Source organism: Strix uralensis, chromosome 2, assembly GCF_047716275.1.
Source record: "Strix uralensis isolate ZFMK-TIS-50842 chromosome 2, bStrUra1, whole genome shotgun sequence".
Classification (NCBI taxonomy): Eukaryota; Metazoa; Chordata; class Aves; order Strigiformes; family Strigidae; genus Strix; species Strix uralensis.
Genome location: NC_133973.1, coordinates 5,889,269 through 5,910,730, shown reverse-complemented (window position 1 = coordinate 5,910,730; position 21,462 = coordinate 5,889,269). Strand labels below are relative to the sequence as shown.

At 36.0% G+C, this 21,462-nt stretch overlaps 1 protein-coding gene across 2 annotated transcripts in view; it reads right to left on the bottom strand.

The window, feature by feature from the left end:
• The window catches only part of STXBP5L (syntaxin binding protein 5L), a 219,599-nt gene that overhangs the window by 145,855 nt on the left and 52,282 nt on the right, over positions 1 to 21,462 (bottom strand). The gene's annotated exons all lie outside the window — the stretch shown is intronic.

Sequence of the window (21,462 nt, the reverse complement as noted above, 5' to 3'; positions counted from 1 at the left end):
CAGAAGGTTAGTCAGTTGTATCTGTGTCACAGGATGGATTTTATCAAAAGATAACAATTATGAAAACATCATCTTTATCATCTAGATTTGCATATTCTGAACATAGCCACTTTCAGTTCCTGGAATACATAGTTTTACAGTTCCTTTGTGGAATTTCTGTAAGTCTCACACACACTAATTTTCTGTCTACTAAGGAGAATGCATATTCTGGTACAAATAAATGCCACAGTTTTCGGTTTTGTACATCAAATGGGCTTCAAACTGATTTTTTCTCTCTTTCCATGGGATATTGTATCTTCATGATTTCTGAAGTATATTGCTCCAGTGTTTAGTTATCTTCACTATTAAGAATGTCATACTACATGTAGAATCAATACATTTAGCTTCAGTTTTAAGCCTTTGGATCTCATTGTGTCTTTCTGTGCTAAATTAAATATCATTCTATTAGCAGAAATTTCCTGTTTTGAAACTTATTGAGATGTATCTTATCCATCTTCTGCCTAAATAAAACCAAAATAACCTGAGGTCCTTTATTTTCATGTCACAGAGCAATTTTGTTAGCTCTTGAATAGTTCTGGTTTTTTTATACATGTTCTAGAATGTGTGCTCAACTTCTTTCAATATCAAGAATGGAGCTACACATCATCTTGGTAATGGTTTCTTTAATACAATGTAAAAATGTATACAGCATTTCATTATTCCTTAAATTCAATATAGTTTTTTAATACATGCGTGTGTACACCTCATAATTACCTTAACAAATAGGGAAATCATATTGTTTAATGGTTTTTGAGACTTTTCCATTGCTTCGCAAAAAATAAACTCCCCCTACCAAGCCTCATTCTGTTAACTATATGTAGTTGAGCTCACCAAATTCCTTAAAAAGTACATGCAAATTAATCCTAGCTTTATGGCCTTCTGTTTGCTGTGGATTCACTGGACTCTGCTTCATTAAACATACCTTAGTGGGTTTTGTTTTAAGCATAGAAGGATTCAGTTTTACAATGAGCTGATTATGTGTGGAGTTCATTCAGCTGTTTATATAAAGAGCTCTTCCTTTTTTCCCCTCCACTATGAGAAGGTGAAATACTGCTGTGCTTGGCTGCTCTCTTAGGATGATAAATGTGATGTGGTTTATAGATACAGATGAACTTTTTTGGCACTGTAGATTGAAAGCTCATGCTTATCAATGACCTTTGCCTTGTTTCTTTTTCTTGACATAGATTTCTCTGTTCATGCATATAAATTATGTAAGAGTTAATCTCAGGAACAACTAAATATCCATTATGATATATATAGGCTGAAAAATCTGCTTTTGGCAACTTTGATTTCTTCTAGGTTAAAGCACTTAGAGATAGCTTGTATTTAATGGCAAGTCTCTATATATATAGACTACATCTGGATAGCTGAATGAATGCTTGAAAAACATGACCATTTATTCAAGTAAAATGCAAATTCATATCAACACTATTCACAATTTTTTTTATTCCTATGAATTTAGAAGCTATTTTATTTCCCAAAATATTTGTAGATACCACAAGCATTACCAGCGCTCACAGGGTTATATATTTTCATCTCTTTGTGAGCCTGCCTTCCAAGATCTTTGTCATTTTGGGAATCATCTGTTCCAGAAACAGAATGCAAATACAATCACCATGTGATTGAACTCAATCAACCCTAAACCTGAAATAACAAATTGTGAAAAGCAGATACTCAGAGGTAATGACTCTAGCAATGTTTCACAAATAACACGTAGGTGAATAATTTCATATTCTATTTGTGGAATATCAATTATTTTCAATTTCCATTTGCATATGCACACACACACACATATATAATAATTAACAGAAACCACCTAGCTCTAAATTCACCTCCAAAAAAGGAGACAGTTACTAGTCTGTAAAAGGTCCCTGAAAGACCTGTATTTTGAGGTTGTACTTCTTGTGGTAGTAACAAACAACATTAAGAGTTTGCATTTACAGTGGGCTTCCTCTTTTTTTTGGGGTAGTCCTAAACCTCAGCAAACTCACTGACACATACAAATAAAACCAAGAAAGGCAACGAGTGAAAACTGAAACCTGTAGGAGTGAGTGAAGAGTGTATTGATTATATTCACAGGGGCTGTTTCAGAGAAATTTACAGCTGCAGACACAAGTTTAGTCAAAAGCATGATAAATATGGGAATAGAAGGAGAAGCATATCTGTAAAGCTTATTTAGAAACACATCTGGTAAAAAGCTGCAGAGAATAAGATGGGACAGAATAATACTCTTGTCCTAATGTATACTGGAGGTTATGGAAAACTAATCTGAGCCACAAACGAGAGGGCTGTGTATTTTGGAACATCCGAAAGTCAGAAAGTCACTTTAACATAACCAAGAGCCGGCACAACAAAATATAGAGATATAGATTAAAAAACCCCAATAACACAACTGCATTTTATTAAATTTACTGCCTTTTCAAAGGACTATGCAAATTATACCATTTGCTGGCCATCTGTATGCACTGGGCACAGATGGTAGTCTAACATACTCTCTCTTACAAAAGCAACTAAGCAAGTAGCTTTAACTCAGCCATTTTTAATCTCTTTTTTTCTCAGCCTTCAGATATTAATATTTAACACAGTATTTGCTCCATGTATATCTGTACACCCAGAACACACATAACACATGCAGTCACAGTTACCGCATGTGCAGTCACTGATGACAAATGCAACCATCAACAATGATTTTATACTAAAACCCACTGCATTTAAAAGTTAAGTGTGAAAGTTATGTTAGTATTTGTGTTATCTCTGCTTGTACACTCTACCACTGGATTTGTTGATATCAGGTTTAGAGAAGGTTTTAGGGAGTTTTGTTTGTGCTCTTCAGGCAAAAAAAATGGAAGACTATCTATATAAACTCTACATAAGATCAAAACTTAAGATTCCTCATATTTTCCTGCAGCAGAGATTTTTAAGTGGCCGTTGAATTTTTAGCAATTTGTAACGGTAATCACAAGGTGCTGATTTTCTTCACAGCTGTCAGTGACAACAAAAGATGGAGTGAAAAGTGATCACATAATAAGTCTTTTTTAAAAAGGTCAAAAGACCTGTCAAACTAAATGTATCTAAAAATAAAAAGACATTTTCCAAAATATTAATTCCTCCTGTAGTTGTTATGGAAAAGTTATATAACAAAAAGAATACATTAAACCTTCATCCATGTCATGACAGAGCTTGAGAATACACATTGCACTTTCTCTTTTAAACAGAGATAGCAATTAGCTGTTACTGGAAATCTTTAAAACAAGGCTGCATGTTTTCCCAGATGCTACTCCCAGCCCCAACCACTGGACTTGGAATACAGTGATGAAGGTCCTATGGCAAATTCTGTAGTCTGTAGGAGATGAGAACAGATAACTAAATAAAAATTCTTATCTGAAAATGTTTCACTATCTATTTTGGCTAATACAGATAGGGGGAAGAAAAACTTCTTTGTTCAGTGGTGTTAGAATAATTACCAGTCACCCTGATTACTTCTGGCTAATTCTTCATGCCAGGTACTTCACAACAATGAGTCCCACACAACTGCAGTTCTGTGTCTCACGAGCAATTATGGAGCTTTAAGACGAGCTCTGCTGTGCACACTGTTGTCTTACTCCAAATTTGGTCTAAGCAGAAGCAATCAGGAGCACCTATATAACTACTTAACACGGGCCATTTTGTGCTCAGTCCTGCAATAAGAATGTTCTCTTATCAGGTGCTAAGATCCCCCCAAACCTACTTTGCTTAAGCTTATCAACAAATCAACATAGAATTGAGAAAAAGAATGAAAAATTTCTACTGAAACAGTGAGATAATTCCATACTTCTCAAAAAAATTATGAGAAACTTAATGATGAGGCATTCAAAAGGAAGTCCTTTAAGCACAGAATAAAGGCTTTCTATAATCAACTTGTTTTCTTTCAAAGTTAAATTCACAATTACATGCAGAGTCTAATAAATCAACCTGCTAAAACAAAAATAAAAAAGCCCAGATTTTAAGAAATTTAGTCCCTGAAAATCTCCAGACCACTACCTATGAAGACAGTTAATCGGTTATGAAAGTGAGGTGATTGTGCAATAACAAATCGTTAGTAGAGCTTGTATTATGATTCACACATTTACTGTAAGAACCCAACTTTATAAATCAAATTAAATCATCATCCTGTTAAGTTTTCTGATTGTATTGGAATAAGCAGCAAGGTATACTGTGCAAATGCAACCCTAAGGCACCAAAAGTGGACTGTTTGATGACGCCCAGGGATGATATATTTGCAGTCTTATTCACTAATATGTCAGAAATATTCCATGCATAACATCACAGAACACTTTTGTTTAAATGGCAGATCTATAATTATGTGTATTCTTTCAGAGATATATTGTGCAAGGGCACTATAGTCAGAAAAAATTGCACTAACACACAGGTACTAATGTATTGTGTAAGTACCTGATCTTGACTCAGGCTTTGTAAGTGGTTCAGAGGTTCATTTGCTTGATTGTTTGAACATTTCCATTGTTCCAAGGAACGTGCTCTATAACATCAATATGCCAGAAGAAATACTTTCATTCAGACATTTCAGTGTTTATCCAACTATAAGATAATACAGATGCTGAGGTCATACACCACATTCTCTTTAGGCAGAGCAATGCTGCCTAAAATATTAAATAATTTAATTACTTAACAGGAAACTGCTCACAGCTTGTTAGTCAGTTTATGAGCAATTCCTCAAATTCATCAACTGCATCAGCTCTATTATCATCCGTTTAGTATTGGATGATTCCAGGAGGTCTCTGGTACAACACAGAAAATACTTCACATTCAAAAACTTATTAAAAGGAGGTTCAATATGTTAAATTAGGCAGTAATTTCATTCCTGTGACAGAAAAACAGACAAATGACGTTTCTATAAATTTCAGTTAAGCTGTATTAATACTCAGCATTTTTGTGAATCAATGTACTTCTTTTTGACACTTAATAAAGAAACATGCTCATCTAGAATTTCATTTGTTAAGCAAGAACCACATGCTGTCAAGAGAAGTCAAAACTGGTAATGAAGCTATCCGAGTCTGAATAAATAAAATTTGAAAAATTTAAGAATTTAATTGAAGAAAATTTAATTTAGAGTTTGACAAAATTTCAATGAACTATCTGGTAGGGCTTTTTTCTTACGTTTAGTTCAAAATAAATTATACTATAAAAGTGCCTGTGTTAAAAGACATTCCAAATATCAGACAGTCAACCTTAAATAGTTTGGTCGTCTATTATTGTAAAACTCATGTTTTTTTAAGAAATGTTTTCAGCAACAAATTACATGGAAGAGTCATTACTTTTTTTCTAGTTCAAGACACAGGTTAAATGTTATCTACGTTTCATCACTCTTATAATCCTCCTGAGCCACATAATTATTCTATCAGATTTTGAAATAAAGTACACTACAGACCACAGTTAATCATCCCTTCCATTTAATTTACATGAAATAAGTATCCAGCAGCTAGTTAAAATGTATTTCAGGAAGCCCTTTTGGTGTAAATGAGTATGAACTATGATTTTGCCACTTTAAACAGACACTTGTAGATTGCGTTATACAAACTACGTTCGTGTATTCATTATTTATTTGAATTAAAATTTATAATCACATTAGTTAACAGGGGTTAAAACATGAGTAAAGGTTTGAAAGCATACTTGGTGAATATTGAATAACTTCCAAAGAGCATTTACATTTTAAGAAAAGACTGACTACTTCTGGGAATCAAACAAGATGTAGCAGAAATCTCTCAGGACCCCAGTTTTTCCATGCCAATTACTGAAGTCTGGATGTTTCAGTGAAGCAGGACACTGTTTCAGAACTTACCATATTAATATGGTATTATTTCAGAATAACCCAATTCTAGATCTTGTTGGATAAGAATCGAAAGGGATCAAAACTACTTTTACACTTCCTCGGCAATGCAAATTGAAAAGACCGAGAGCCCTGCCTCCCTCCAAGGGATTATTCTTTGCAGAATTTGAGAGAACTGAAACACTGCCATAGCTGAAGCATAGCTCTCATGCTGAGGCTCTGCCAGGTAACTGACAGCAAGATGGTGCTAGTGGGGGTGGTGGCTTCCAATAATCCAAATCCCTCTCTACAGAATGAAGAGAGCCAGCAGAGCCTGTTGAGGCTGGATGACTATCAGTCCAGCCCTGTTTTATCGTTGCTATAATCTTTGGCAAGATCTACAGGTTTTCTTATCTCCTTCAGGAAGAAGATCTGCAGTAATAGCTGCAGATCCAGCATAGCACAATATGAAACACCACCAGGGCCCTGGTCTCTACTCAAGACAATGAGAAAAATGCCTTAAACCCACCTAACTTGTGTTTCTAGAGTGTGATGCGAGGAAGGAAGTCTGCAGGGCAACAAACTGGGCAGAGGAAGCAAGACATGGTGTAGGCTATCCATACCGGCTACTGGAGAAGTCCCCATATTAATTTTAATTATTAAGCTAGGTTTCATCTAGGGACAGCTTTTACAGTCTAAACAGAATCCTAAGAGCAATTTGTCATACATGTAGCATAGCAAAAGAGAATAAAACCTGGAGCAAACCAGGGAGGAATTCAGTTTGACAGTGTACACTTGCATAGCCATATTGAACTTCTAGTATATAAACTGTAGGTAGGATGAGGAAGGGTGACTAAACATGGAGATGTCCTGTTAGCTTTCATTCTGTTAAACTGTAACAAACATTACTGAACATTCAGTAACAAAAAAGCTACATCTATTCTATTCCATCCCACAAACAAAATCACAAAAATTGCATTTCTTTAAGCCTGCAAGACTTGAAAAGCAGATTAAAATATAAAGAGCACCTCTGCACAGACACTGTTTCTGCACCTCTACATTCCTGATTTGCTTTTTTACTAATGCAAATTTAATAATCTAACTGAGAAAAAGTTTGTTTTATTTTTCCTAGGACTGTTGTTTCAAATTCAGTATAAAAACTAGCACCTAGATTAATTTTAAGGTAGATAAAAGAATATAAATAAGAAAGGTTGATATGGAGTAAAGTCTAGGGGAAGAGAGATATTTATCTCCATTTCACTTCAATGTACATAAGCACCACATTGCTTAGGATGTCTGTCTAGGAAAACATTGGGATGATTTTGAATTTGGAAATTGGACTGCCCACTTTCAATTGTCAACCCCTGCCCTGTGGCTTAACTTACCAAAACATGCAGGAGATTTCCAATACTTGAAGCTCGAGTCTATCAACTTTCTAGAGGAATATATATTTGAGAAGTTTACTTTCTGACATCACCCAAAAAAGGAAAAAAAAAAAAGGAAAAATCCTAAACAAAAATAAAACCCCCAGTTCTCTTCAACACAGATTTCTCATGTTGATTTTTATACTTTTGAAGGACTTGGAATCTTCAAAGAGTAGGTAAACATATTCAGAGTTTAGGTTTGCACAAGGAAATGCCAGTATCTGTATAGATAAAGCAGGAGCTGTACAAGAAGGTCTTCTGAGAATACTGATGTATTAGAACAAGCATTGACAAGATGTACTCACAGCTACTGACAATGCTTGGAGGCTTTCTTGTCCAAATTTGCTGATGGATCACTCTTAAAGATGAGATATACTCACATCCTAATACATGATAAAAATGTAAGATCATCGCTTGGATAAAGTTACATAGTTACATTATAACACTAATGTGTAACATGAAAAGCTGAACTGATTAGTAAGCAAACGGAAAGAGAGGAAATGCCTCTGAAAGGGATGATGTCAAACTGACCATGTTTAAAGGCAAATGTTTATTCTTACTGTGTCTCTCTGCTCCTCTCCGCCAAAGATAGGCATTAGAACTTGAAACTGGTTGGTATCTAGAACAGCTACTTTCCTGCAAGTTAAGCTATGATTATGTAGAATATGTACATTCAATATCTATACTCATTTTTCCACAAGAACATGAAAACCTCACAAAAAGTTCTCTCCTGTTGTACCCCCCAGTGAAACATTCTTTCCCCGATTCAGATTTGCCAGTGAGTTCAGCTCTATACACATAAAAGAGGTTAATTCTTAAACCAGACCTTTGCTATCCAACTCGATGTCCCATTTTTCTTGTGGCTTGATTTCAATTTTGTTTGTTTTAAAACAATCAGCTGTTGAGAAAGAGCCCTAGCTCTAGCCTATAAAGAAACATTTCCCATGCCGATCCTGTCAGGAATAAGAGAACTGTAAATTCACCACACTAAAGCTTTCCCTGGGACTAATATCTGCATTTCCCTGACTAAAAAGAGTAAGATGGCACTGATTGCTCAACATGATTTCTATGATCCCACAACAAAATTGTGATTTTTTGTTTTTTTAAATTAAGGCATGCACCCCAAAGCAGATTTTAAATCCAATTCACAGACATTTATATGTCCCACAGACTGTTCTAATCTTCAGCATTCATATTCATTGCACACTAATCATCTGACAGAATTATTATTAATGGTACTGTAAAATGATAGTGATAATATCAAAATTAAGTGGTCCCTCTGACATCAAAAAAGAATACATTCAACAATACTTATCAAACAGCAGTTAAAGTCTCTGAATAGTTTATCTACCTAATAACTCAAACATAGATTTATTTATTTATTTATTGCAAATCAGTAAAACATTAAAGTCTCAAAATTTAAAGTTGAGCTTGCTGTAGACAATAGAAAAGGTTGTCTACCAGCTTTAGGAGGATTAATTTTTGCACTGGCAATCCACAGCACGTTAGAAGAGTTACTAGTCAAGACATTCTTTTCCTTTACTACCTCATGACAGTAAATACTTGTAATTTTCTTTCATTTCTTCCAAATTACAACTCTGCAATGAAGGCACATACAATCTATCCACTGCCTCCAACTGCTACAGTGACTTTGTTTCATCTGGAAGGTACAAGCACTTCTTCTGGTCATTGAATATACATGTTGCACATTATTTCCCTGGTATATTTTTTTGTTAATGTATAGGATCCAGAAATAGAAATGTGGTAAGAAATTAATTTACAATGCTAAATTTCATATTCCCTCGATTCTGGCTATTCTGCCCCAGTACTACTATAGTCTATAGTGGCTGAAAGAGGAAAATAGCTCTTGGTACTTAGAGATTCATGGGGAAAGGTTTCTTTTGGTTGTTGTACCTTGTGGTTTGGAGAAGGGATTGTTTTTAAGTAATACAGGTAATACCCCAAATTTTCATGCTTGTGGATGACCAATGCATTATGCATCCTGTTTTACCTAACAGAGTCCAGGACAATGACACCAGCTTTAATGTACTCTACTGCAGCGTTTTTAAAATCCTGTTTCCTGTAACAGACATTATCTTTGGACACAAAATACTCAGATGCTGGCTATATTTGTCCCACAATGATATCCCCAGCAATACTGTTCCTCTAGCATAATGCAGGTGCCACAGTGGGACCCTGGTTTCACTGCTCTGCAGCCTGCTGAAGAGAATAAATTCTTCAAACGAGGGAAATGGTGAAGAGCAAAACTACTTCAATTGTTTACTAGCAAAGGCCTTGTAGGCATACAGGTGGCAAAGCATAAATCAGGACAACTCCTCCTTTGTTTTAAGCCTTGTTTGAGTTAAAATCCACAAATTCCAAGCTCTGCACCAAGGCGCTTTGCATGTCAAAGTGTCCTGCATTAATTTAGGTATGTTTTGACATCTTTTTGCAAGACAGATTATGAAACCTAAACCAGATTTGTACTTAATTTGCCAAGATTCTCTCACTTTTTCTAGCGCTGAATTTATTTCAGATCACTGTGTAACATACGATGTTATTATAAAAGGTATGAGTAGTCAGTTGCTGATTGTCTAACCAAAGCTCTTACTATAATATCCTTTCATCATTAGCTCTCTTCTTTTTCCAGCTCCAATTTTACCAATCATACTAGAATCACTGGATTAGCATTAAAACAAACTATAAGAAGAAAAAAACCCACTAGACGAAGAAACCACTAGAAAGATTTCTTTGGCTGCTATTAAATTTTTAGAACTAAAATTCTCTGATAGTTAATGGAGAAAAAGTAAATTTTCTTGGTTGTTGGAGCATGAAAACATCTAGTCTGACCTCTTATATTACCTCAATGAACGCAGGACTGTTTGTTTAACAGAAGTCTGTCTTCCAGAAAGGCAATAAAGTTTAAGATTTCAAGAAATGAAAACCCTATGGCTTTCCTTGGTAATTCACCTCAAAGACTAACTGCAGATATTGCTAAAAATATTAAGGCAATTTGTCAGACTTTAATTTCAAGCCACTAACACATTTCTCTGTTAGCTTAGAAAAATTTTTGAGTAGCCATTTTATTCCTGTGAAAGGACATGTACAAAGCAGTAAAACCATCACTCGGTCTTCTTTTTTATAAACTAAATCAGACTGAGATCCTCAAGTCTCTCATTATAACATACTTCCAGCCAAATCATTTTTGTATCTCTTCTGTAAATCTATCAAGATTTCTACAGTTGTCCTCCACATTCACAAAAACAAAAAGACAAGGCAAGCAAAAGAGAGAGAAAACAGTGAAGGCTTCCCTAATAAGCACTACCTTCAGGTTACATAGCCCTTATCTAGATTTCACAAACTGGTAATTTATATCTATCTCCACTACAAGGAGTGTAGAATTAAACTAGTAATGTAGCAGTCAACTGTTAAACTTCAGCACCACTAACACACACTCCTGTTGGTAAGCCAGTTAACCAATTCTCTAAATAATAAAACCCTTACAATAAGGTACAAAATAAAAAATAGAGAGGTATCTCATGTATTCAATTCTCAAGAAAATGAGGCATGTATTCTGCTTCTTCATGGGAAACAAATTTATTAATCTATTATCTTTATCTAAATTACCAACTGCTTCATGAGAAGACAGCCTTTTCTCTGAAGTAATCTCCTGGCCTTTTTTGCAGCTGCTGAAGAGAGATCTCCCAATATTGTCATCATTAAGTCCCGGGGCAGTGAGTATGCCCCAGATCAGAGAAATTAAATACAAACTCTTTCCACCTTCTTTTCAGGTAAAGATTAGACTGAGTTGTGACGTGGTATAGCAGGTGTGGAGTCTTCAGTACGTAGATCACAGCTGCTGCTATTCTCAAAAGTGCTGGAGCTTCTGGGATGGTTTGGGCTGCCACCTATAATCAGACTTGTGTACTTCCTAACCAGGAAGGCTGCCAGAAAAGTAATGGTCTGTAGCTAGTTGGTATAATCAAAGTCTCTGCTATTGTACAGCAGGGAGAGAGAGACTGCCAGATAAATTTTTAGGACACTTTGGGAACATTTCTGTCCAAGTAACAGATTTCTCAATGTTAATTATTTTGCTGTCTCTTCCTCCTCTCCCCTGTCCTGGCTTCTAAAAGCCTCTGATTTAAAAGACTGGTAGACTTTTCTAAATTATAGACTATTCTTGTGCACTCTGTGGCTCAAAATAGCAGTTATCTCAGCTGTTGGGACTTCTATCATATTCAAAATTGGACTTCTACTTAGAGAAGAATCCCAGTATCATCTCCAGACTGAAGGTAACAAAGAACATTTACCCAGTCCTAAAGCACGTTCTCAGCGTATGTTCATTAGCTATAGAATTACTCTATTAGCTACGGAGTTCTACTAAATTGATGGCATCATTTAAGGTATTGTACTATACAACCTATAAAGCTTGGCTAATCTGAAAACTAATTAATGAAAATACTTTTAACCTTATAGTGTAGTCAAGCACCAAGAAGAAGTTGAGGAATATTTTCCTCAACTCCAATAGTACCTCTCATTTTGAGGGTTAATCTTTACCTAGTTCACAAACGTGATTGTGGTTTAGTAGTTCCCCTTTTTTTTCTTATTACTGAGAAAGAACAAAACCCACAATTATTATTGTGTCATTAGAAAACAATATAAAATTCCTTTTGCTTCAAAGAAAGCACCTAAACCTTTAAAAAGAAACATTTTGCTACACACTAAAAAATTAATATCTCCGAAGCACACCTGTGTGACTTTTCAAGAAGTGAGACATTAGCAACCATTAACAACTGTGATTGATTTTTCCTTAGATGCAGAGTTCTCACCTAGTGCTGCTAATTCCCTGGCTTTCACTAACAAATTAAGATAACATATAAAATAAGAGAGAAATAATTTCTTGGACTTCAGACAAAATGCTTTTGATTCTCTAACTATATAAACTGCATTATTAAAAAAAAAAAAAACTGAGGAAAATTTCAGGTGGACAAAAAATAACACAGATCATGTCAGGTAAACAACAGCATACAAGATCTGCCTGATATTTTGAAATTAGCGTATTTTCCGTATTCCTGCTAATTATCATCACCCCTCATATAGCATGAAAGCACGTATGCATTCTGAAAGTTAATGTCATTTGATTGTTGAGCAGCACTAACACAGCAGAGAAGACTAAAAAACATTTTTCATAGTATACATTGCCATTGGCTGCTTTTTTTTTTAAAAAAAAAAGCACATGGTGATCAAGCAAGATCACTTTTTCAGAGTAAAACACTCTTAACCCAATAACTAGTCCTTGTAATAACTTATGAAAAAGTACTTTTGAAACAACATGGGTAGGAAAGCTTGTTACTTCACACTTAAATTAGTTTTCTAAATGCTGATGTCTGATCCGGATCTGATCCAGAAGCTATTCCAGGTGTGCATAATAAAAAGGTCACTGAAGCAGTAATTGGCACAATCTGCGAAGACTCTGCTTGTTGACAAATACTGCTAGACTAAGAGACTACTTTGTTTAAAAGTCTGGAACTGCAGGGAACTCAGGACGAGCCTGAAGACAATTTTCTAATCATGAAAGATAAGGAAGAGCAGGAGTTCTTCTGATCCTTCAGGCCACATTTGTCTTAAGCAAGAAGATAAGGAAACAGAAGGAGGTAGCCACTGAGTAGGATGAGGAAATTATTAAATAGTGCAAAGCTACCCTAAGACTGCAGAAGAAAAAGGCTTACATTTGTGGAAAGCACAAAACACTGCTTCAGACGTTTCCCCAGAGTGGAGGGAGAGAACACAACACAGTCTTGCCTCTGCTCTTCCTGCAAATATCCCATCCCAAACACAGGAGGAGCACTGCCCCTTGGCCCCGCCATGATCACACATTACAGCGGAATCGCCTACTCCTTTCCTTCCAAGTGGGCGACCGCCAGAGCTCCCTGGGGACTCAGAATTTCTGACATTAGTTCTTCTCAAGGCACAAACCAAAACAAGGGAAAGGAAGAAAACTCAGAGCTGTTGGGAGTGAGGTAGCTCCAAATACAAGTTAATGGGAAGAAACCTCCACACTGTACACATGAAAAGTGGCACATTAACCCTATACAGTCCCTCTTTGGCACCTACAAAAGACCTCTTTTTTGTCTTCTACCAGAGCCACCTGTGCACCAAGCTCCTGGCAGTGTTATCTCCCACTCCCTACTCTTCCACCCCTAGCAGCTGGAAACTTCCCCTGGCTGAGAGGACTCAGCAGCATAGCAGGGACACAACCTTTCCCCCAGGGATCCAGCCAGAAAGCAAGGAAGGTAGATGGAACCACCCCAAGGTAAACGGAAGACCTCTTTTTCAGCTGTCCAATACAACCATCTGCCAAAACACAACCAAGCAAGCAAAAGTGATGCCGTCTGTTACAATGACATCCATTGGCTTAGGATGTCTCTTAGACATTGCTGGTGTAATATATACACACACATAAAAATACAACACATACAAATAAATAAAATACATACATACACTTATGGTATAATATGTATATACGTTAGAACTTCCAGTTTTCAGTGGCAGATGATTTGTGGCCAGATTCCTATGAAAGGCTAAACTCTCATTCCCTTTGAGGTACCCAAAATCAGTAGAACAAGGTCTGACACATGAAAACTATACATAGTATGTTACATAAACAGGGTAGTAAAAAGAGTAATATTTTGAAAATTCAAGACTATTTTACTAAAAGATATGTAAATCTATAAAAGGAAAATACAGTGGTGGTTTACTGCTACGAATCAGTTGTGATCTTTTATAGTTTGGTCCACAGTAATAATTTATAAGTTATTTAGTTATAAATTTTACATGGTTGCTACTGTTCCTATTTGTACTTTAAAATGTGGGTTATCTTGTAATTTATATAATCACAGAAAATATTCATGCGGTTCTGTAACTGAATAAATACTACTTACTAAACTAGCAAAGGCTGTAATTTATCTTTCACTATTAACTTGTAATTCCTTTTTATTTCAGTTTCAGTAAAATAGTTCGCTATGCTCATTTCTTCATAATGAAAAAGTGATAATTAAACAGAAGTTACTCTTACACTGTGTGAAAACTCCCATGGATCCCTAAATGGGAAGTGGAAAGACTGCAGTAGAGGGAAGAGGAAAACAGAGTATTCAGACATTTGCAGCCCACAGAACAATGTAAGGTAACATAATGAGAGAAGCAACAGAAAATAGTCTAGTTTCACTTTAGGCTTAACCTCCCTAAAGACATTAGCCCTACTAACTACGAAAAAGTCAATTTGTAGTATCTTTCCACAGCTCTAGGCTAAAGGCTGAGAGAATTCTGCTGATCACGATCCTTTCTTAACCCAGCTCCAGAAATCATCTACTAACGTGTATGAGGGGGTTATCTTTTCAGAAGTGTTAAACAGTGTTACATATAAACATAAACTGATTTTTGAAAATATTTAAAATCCATGAACTACACAGATGTCTGAGTTGTTAATGAAAAATATCTTTCACTTCATCCTATTTAAGGACATTAGTGTCCAGTCTGAACATCAGTCTCCAATCTGAAGAATGCAGCATTGACAAAATAAATATACAATACTTCCTTTCTTTATAAGGCACATACAAAAATCTCCATTTAACTGTGAAAGCTACCACACCCAGCACCTGCAGGCTCCATTCTTCAGCCATAAGCCCATACACTGCTGCCAAAATGAGAGCCCTCACTGCACACTCCCCACTTTCTCATCCTGTTTTGTCAGACACACTGTCATGCACTGTGACTCCCTGAGTCACATGTAAACAGAGCTGACAAACTGAGACCTCATATGCTAACTTGTTCCCCCCAAACAGGTAGTGAACCCTACACCCTATACCTCTCCATTTCATTTTCTCATGGATTTGCTCTTCAGAGGGTGTTTCTTCTGCAGTTACAGAAAACAAAACTAAAAGCCATCCAGCCTGGAAAAAAATCTCCAGGTAAGCAAACCAAAGTCAACTTGTCCACTACTGCATTTGGCACACAGTCAACGACTGCTCAACGAGTGAAGACACTGCCTCAGCCACAGTGAAATTTGTTCTTTTGTAGAGGACAAATGAAGACCATGGAACATTTAAAGCTTTCAAAGAGCTTAAGTGAGGCTGCATGATGCATAATGCTTGTATAGGCAATCTCCAGAGACAAAAAATTTACTTTGAAAAATGTCAGTGTCACTCCCAATGACTGCAGAAACTATAGAAATCCCTAAAATGTTCTTTCATTGCGTTTCATCTGACTCACCCTGCAGTAAATTTTCAGTGCTGCTTCTCCACTCTTCAGATGCAGTAGTCCCTGGATTTTTCACAGGCCGCTGTGAAAGCTCTGGAGACTCAGTGTTTAACTAGCAGAATCCATGTTATAAAACTACAGTGCTGACATGGTCACCTCCCCTTATGAACTATGAACTCAGTAATGGGTGAGGAAACCAATAATGTAAATTCTGGTAAAAGCTGAACTGCACAAAATACTGAGAAAATGCAAGAAACTTCCTTAAAAAAACAAGCTAAAAATCAGAAAGATAGGGATAATATGAAAGTAGACTGCAGCCCTCTATGTAGTCAGTGTGTGTGCATTTGCCTGAACCACTTAAAAGCAGAGTGACCAGAATGCTGACCAAAGAACCTAGAAAAGCAGAAAGAAAATACTTCAACCTGGAGAACGGCCAGGGACAAACAATACCCAGTTTATGAAATTGTATTTCTGAACTACAGAAACCATGTCAGACAGATACGTACATGTATGTTCCTAGCATATAGAAGAATTTTACAGTGAAAATCCTTCCATTTATGTCCTTGAGACCTTGGAAACAAGATGGAAGTACAAACAGAAGACACCAGAAGATCCTAAAGGAGGACAAAGTAAGTCAAAAGACTTCTGAGGAATCCATGGATGCACAATACTTCATTTATCAGAATCTAGCAAACATTGTCTATGCATCTTTTTTTTTTTTCCTCTTGCAACACGTGGAGATAGAAACTAACCTGGGGCAATAACCATGAAAAACTAAGCTGTGTAGATAGCCTGAAGAAAACAGACAAAATAAATATTGCCCTGGTTCTGGTTTTCAGATCCCAGCCCATAAACTAAAACAAGTTTTGAAGGAAGTTGTTCTCACTTTATATCTCCTTAAACCCTTTTCAATTGCTGCCAAATCCTTGGAATAAAAAAAAACCCCTTGGGATTACCGATATATATAACTATGTCTATACATATACAAATATACATAGACACACTTATATATATATAAATATATATATATAAAATTCAACTGACAGAATATGACTGCTATACCGGACATCTGTACTCTTCCTAAACCTTACGTTATTCGTATTATTTGGTTCAGCACACAGAATTGGCCTCTTGAACTCAGTGAAATAAAACAGAAGCAACAATTTCTGCAGAAATCCCAGCTCAGCTTGCAGCTGAAAGGACAATATTTACTGAGCCACCTCTAATAATAACCTCGCTCTAAGTCAGTGGCCTTTTGCTCAACCACTTTCTCTTTTTAGCAGTCAGTATGACCTTTGGTCACAAGAGGAACCAGATCAATAGTATCAACATGAACTAATCCTTGCTGAAGCATTTATTTCCTTTCTGTCCTTTGCTAAGCCAAGAAAGCAAGAATGGCCCCAACTCTCAAATTATGAGCCTAAGATAATACACCTCAAGTTATGTGCCTAGACAATTTAAAAAGTAATCTGATTTTTTAGAGCTAAGCAAGCTCAGTTTCCTTTGTCTACTGACCTAAGAATTTCTGTAGTCAGAAATTGTGTGTACTCAGTTATTGCAGCAATAATAATTTATAGACCAAATCATCTATCTCTAAATGACACACTGTTATAGCTTTCACAGTTTGTAAAATTAAAAACCTGAGTGTAAGTATGGTAACAGGAATCCAAATTTCCTGAATTTCATCCTAATGCACATGTATTATTTGGTCATCCTATTGATGCACCCAGCAAAGATGTGTCAAATTCTTATTTAAATAAAATGTCCAAAAGTTGGCAAAATAGAATGATTTTTTAAAATTATTTTTTAACTTGGAAAGCAAAGATACTACTAACAATGCTGACTATACTGATGCTAGATATAAGTTTCTAATGTCTAATTGCATACACCATGTATGTAGGAGAGAAAAATGCATTAAAGTATGTATCAATTAATGTATTAAAGTAGTAAAACCACACACAGATAAAGTAAGATTTTTGTTATAAATGGCTACACAGCATAGAAAAGTAGCACATATTTATAGGGAAGGTTGTAGGAGAATATATTTTACGAATTTTTTTCAAATTGTATGCAGCCAAGATATTCTTTGTAACAAAAAAAAAAAGGGTAAAACTCAGAGAAAACAGGTCAAGAGACTTTAAAAAGTCATCTAGTCCATCCCCTTATCCTGCACTGGTCTAACTGATGTCAAAAAATCACTAATTAGAATTTTTTGATGTCCTTACAAAACCTTATTTTGCCATTTATTTTCTTTGGATATCTGCCTGTTTTCCATTTTTTCTCCATTTGAAGCAGTAAAGAAATAAACTATTTAAAAGCAGTAGCTTAATTTTCTAGACTTTCAAGGTTCTGGAAACTTACAATGGATCTTCCTTTTCCATGTTACCATGTCTTTTTACCTGTTTTGTCCCACTGCATCATCCTGCTTGTGTGGTGTATAACGTTACCATTGGTGAGACTATCTCCTGTGTACTCATCATGGTCATGTGAATATCTGAATAGAAGTGGAAACATTGTCTATAGACCCATTTCTATTGCTGGTGTGCTAAAGGGTTCAACATTACAACACTACTGTAGGCAGACATTTTAAGCCCCAACAATGTGACCTTTGAGACAGGGTAATTACATTTGATCAACAAAGATTAGGGCTGTGAAGCGTAAGGAAATGACAAGAACAAATCAAAGGAAGAAAGGAGATGAGAATCTGGGCCTTCTTGATTTCTGGTTTGTTAAGGAAAGCAGCAGAGGGCAGACCATTCTACAGATTCTGGGATTCCTGAAATGTTGTGGTTTGAGAGCTCATTCTAATAATATCAATGAGTTAACCTAAATAGATGAAACAAACTAATAAAATCTATGCATTTTTCCCCTAGAAAGAGCAGCAATTAAGGAAAAGGCAAACTCTGCATGAGATTTTTAAGAAGCCTGCCAAAATTCCGCTCATTTTCATTCCTCAGCTATTTAATAATTCAGGCAGTAGATTGCAGTCAAAATGCCCATTTGCCATTTCTGCATTTGTATAAAGCATTAGTCAGTGTTTTTTAATCATGTTGCCTATCTTTGGAACTGTCACTGCCCTTTCTCATTTCACTGCTTTAAGGAGAAAGACCAGTGAGAACAATTTCATGCCTTGAAAAGAAATATGCAGTACTACCTTTACATTTTGTAAAACTGTGAGAATATCTATTTTAAATTTCATTCACATACCTTTCCAAAATGATGATTTATCTTCATACTTCAGAGAGGTGAAGCTACTTCTAAATAACTCTGCTAGTTCTATTCTGCTATTGTTTCCATTTGAATGGGGTTGTTTTTTCCCCTCTCATTCTTTTAGGATATCCCTTGCAATAAATGGGTATCTAAACGTTAAGGTTATCATTACAGAATATTATAAAAGGGTGCCTTTTGCACGGGTAACTACATTTTGAAATGAAAAATGCAGAAGTTTGAATTTATGGTGGTTTTGCATGGAATAGATTGGAGGATACACAGGCACACGATACCATGTCATATCCCTGCAAACACTAATATTCAAGGATGCTTGAGTCAAGAATGTTCATTTGTATACAAGCCTTGATAGTGCCTTCCCCTATGGACAAGGTGGTCCATATGCAGGAGCTGTGCTACCAGAGCTTCTTAGAATATGCCTCAAAGCATACAAAAACTCAGTGGAGCAGCCATTTTTTCTTCTATTTTCTCTCAGGAGTTAAAAAAAGAAGAGATCCAGTGACTAGATTATACAGAGGCAGCATACTTACTTAACTGGCAATATTAAGAGTCTGAAGATCTCATAAGAGTTCTTACTAAAACCACTGAAATTACATTAGTTCAATGTCCTGCCCGGAAATTTCAGAAACTGTGAGGGGGAGCAATACTTGCCCCTCACTGGGGATGGTAGGGTGGGGAAGTGGGAATCAAAGAGATTTAAGCAGACAAATGCCTACTGAATTAAAAAGACAAATAGAATAGGACAAGAACTCAGGGATATCTGAGTAATTAAGATTACCACTCTCCCAAAATAATGCCATCAAAAGTCTGGGTCAGAGTTTCTTTCACAGCTGTGGGTGGCTACTGATTTAAGTTACTCCTGTTCTGCTTCTCTGCGTAAAGCCTCAACTCATTCCCTCTGCTGGCTTCCTAGAGCATAACTGCTGGGGATATCAAACTGGGTCATGACAGGTACACAAGTGAGACTTAGCAGCTTCCCTTGCTCCTGTCCAGATGCTGGTCTGAACGTGAGCAGATTGTTTCACTCTTTATTCTTTAACAGATGTCACCAGTACCCTTCTTGTCTCCTCTTTTAAGATGTCCAAACATCAGTCAGAAGGTACTGCTAGTTAAGTCTACCTAGACAGAAAACTGCAGTAACATCCAAGTTTTCTTGGGCTGCTACTAGACCAAATACATGTCACATACACGCCTTGGAAGCCATGTAGTAGCATTACAATAGCAGCAAGCTTGTGCTAACAACAAGGAGTACTCTAAAAAGAAACACAAAAAACCCCCCACCAGTGCATTCTTTGCAACATCTGAACACAGGAGAATAACTATGATAGAGGCAAGCAACCAAATAATGTTCATAAAACTACTGAACATATAGCTTTATCCCAGATATAATCCATCAGCTAATTCTAATGGTGTTAAGGATCCTGTGAAAAAAATACCATGTATTCAGGTAATTAAAGATCACCTCTAGAGTATTTCCAAGAGAAAGAATTAAAATTATAATGGCAGATATAAGCATGACAATCTTTTATTTTAAACACCTGGCTTCCTGAGTTATATTCTGTTCTTATTATCATAATAAAAATTCTTTTTCCAGTCTAACTTAAAATAAATACTTTACTGGATATAATATTGCCATTAGGTAACAGATACATGAACAATGGTCAATTCATTGTACATAAACTCCTTGAGAGAACCTTTAAATGTTCCCTTGAGTCAGTATAATTCTGAGTGATGCACTGATTTATTGCAGCTTGCCTACAAGTTTGCATTCAGCAATTGTGTGATAGATTTCACTCTTAAAATCTAGGAACCTCAAGGAATGATACTAGTTTTAAACTCTGAACTTTCTGGGCTACAGAAAAGGGAAAGGTCTAAACAATCTCAAAAAGCCATTTTGGAACTAGGAGTAAAAATAATCCAGCTTCATTTTGGACTGTGGCAATTTATAAATATCAAGTCATGGAGTATATTTTTGGTGCTATTAAATTTGATAATATCTTGCTCGGAAACAGCAAAGGAAATAGTTTCACCTAATTAAATTATTTGCTAGCAGAATCTTTGGAATATCTTCAAAAGGCATATGAACAAATTATTGGAAAGTGGAATAGCCTTCCTGATTTTGTGTGTGATGATTTGTTAATGTTTATATTAAAAAGAAAGTGATTCATAATGAGCTTTTAAGGCATAAGGGGATTATTACAATGAAATAATTTTATCTTTCACATAATACAGGACACAGGTTTTTGCTATGTGGTTCTTGCATTATTGTGATTTTGTTTCAACAGGTATACGTAAGTTAGAAAGAGACTGAATATTACTTTAAAGATGTCAACAGTAAGCGCTGTTCAACAGTGCAGATTGGACATTTTCCCTTCTTAGACTGAGCCACAGAACTGTCTTACAAAGCTGTATTCAGACAAGAGCCTTGCATGAAGATGGTATCATTCTCCTACTTGATACAGAGAAATACATGCTTCTACTGACTCTTTCCTCTTCCCAAACCACAGATCCTGCTGTCATACAAAACTTTAACATGGAAGGTGGATAGCTTTGTAAACCTGAAGTCACTTCCTCAAACACAAAACACCTACAGACAAATTATTTGTTTCCTTCTAGAGGTTTCTCTGCATTTTTGCTTATGGAAAACTAGCCAACAGTATTTAATCAAACAAATTTTTTTTTTTTGGGGGGGGGGGGGGGGGCGCGGAATAG